Raw genomic sequence first — 2,120 nt, 5'->3', positions numbered from 1 at the left:
CTTCTTCTTCAAAGGTGTTAGAAGGAGGAGTGCTGTGTGGAGCCACGTTTGTCCTAAATACAACAATTTTATTTATTTTAAAATAATCTATTTACTAATTGTGTTTGATACTGCTCAAATTCATAAATAAATGTTTAAGTGAGGCTGTGGGGAAGCCTGATCCCTGTCTCTCCTTCTTACCCTTCATCTCCGGATGAGTTGCAGGTGTTGGGAGAGGAGTTTTGCGCCACATATTTCTCAGCAGCTACTGCAGTTGGTTCGGCTGGCAAGGAGTTGGCCGTGGTTTCATCACTGAATTGAGTTAGGCCTTTGAACTGTGGGGGTCGTCCCCCTTGTGCCTCTTTTCACAGATAAAATGCTCAGATAGGACATGTTGAAAGGATATGTTTCCAATTTGACTCGTGCCACCCTTATCCCTCTCAGCCCCCCCTCCTCCACCCCATCATCTTTCTTCCTATCTCCCTCCCTCTGTCTGCCTCCCTGTCTGGCTCGGTGCATGTGTCAGACAGCTGATTAATTCCCCAGAGGAGGGGGGGTTGAGAGAGTGGGGAACACAAGAGGTGAATTGATAAATCATTTCTTTATTCATTCACAGGTAAATAAAAAAACATGGCCATGCTCAGAAATACATAGATCTACCCTCTGACACCCACAGATGCTCTGTATTAATGTCTTCCTGGCCTCAATGTTGTAATTTATAAGCTGCGTCTACATGCAGACCCCAGGGATGACTCTTATCTCTGCTGCACTCGCATGCATATGTGTCTAGTTGCTGCAGGAGGGATTGTGTGCGTATGGGTTAAGAGTATCATCTAATTTTAATATAGATATAAATTATTTGGTACGTAGCTACAAGCCACTGGCAATAAAGAGCCCCAGTCAGACCGTAGTCAAAAAGTAATGTAAAGCAGTATTTGTATTTATGTAAACCTACTGCAGAATCATGAGATTTATCAGATGAGACCACATTTAAAGGACAATTCCGCTAAAACATTGGCATAATTTTCTTCTTCTTGTCATTCTTTAGCGTTTTATTGTCTCAGGTGAAAGCCAGGGGGTGATCAGTTGGCGAGACCAACCTGTGGTCTGCTTTACATTAGTTGTGAGCCCAGGAGAGCCCTGTTTATACTGTTTTGAGACAAGGACGCTCAGGAAGACAGCCAAGAGAGAAATGTTTTTCCCTTTTTTCCCCTCAAAGTTTCATCTTGGATCTTATGAGATTCCTCACTGTCGGAGTCTGAAGTGAGAAGGATGCCACAGCGTATGTGTGTGTGTGGTGTGTGTGTTGATGGTGAGGTGGGGCATGCACAGGGATTAGTTTTGTTGTTTTGTGAGCAAGAACTTCTTGGCAACATCATCATATGACTTATTCTCTTCAACAGGGGGGAAAGGATGTAGCCACAGATTGTTTTATTGTGGAAAAATATCACTGTTGCAGAGTCACAGTAAACACATGATTACATAGAACCACAGAGTTTTTCACAGTTTATGTAAATTAGGGGAGATGCTATTGACTCTGTGGGCTTCCAGGATATTTACTGCGCATTTAAAAATATAGTGATGATGTCTGGGGGTTATGATTACGGGGATGAATATTCTGCTGATATGTTATATTTTTCCATTCAGCTGTATACCTGAATGGACTTACAAGGTAACATAGTTAGACTATATAGATCATTTAATGTCTTAAATTTGTTGAACTTTTATTTTGAACTGAGACAAAGCAAACATACACTTAAAGACAGTCACCCAAATCTAAAATGCATATTTTTTCCTCTATCCTGTAGTAAATTTTATCCATGTAGATTGCTTTGTGTGACTTGGCTGAGATTTGATATATAGGTGCAGAATATCTACCTTCTCTTGAAAAAAAATAAATAATGGAAAACAAGATAGCAATCAAACTATGTGATGTTTTCATAAGTTGTAAAAAAGAAAATGAAAATCATTACAAATAAATATCTACAGCAATGTCTCGCCTCCAAAAAAAAATCAAACCCTGTATAATACTCAAAGAATAATCCACAGACCAATGCATAACTGCTCATGGAAGGGAGACTTGTGCATGCTGACAGTGCAGGAGATGTAATAGACAATTAATGGCCTCAGCCTGAGCCTTG

The sequence above is a fragment of the Morone saxatilis genome, unplaced genomic scaffold (assembly GCF_004916995.1).
Source record: "Morone saxatilis isolate NCDOM2014 unplaced genomic scaffold, NCSU_SB_2.0 Contig8, whole genome shotgun sequence".
In the NCBI taxonomy this organism is placed as follows: domain Eukaryota; kingdom Metazoa; phylum Chordata; class Actinopteri; family Moronidae; genus Morone; species Morone saxatilis.
Note: the sequence above shows the minus strand (reverse complement) of the source record.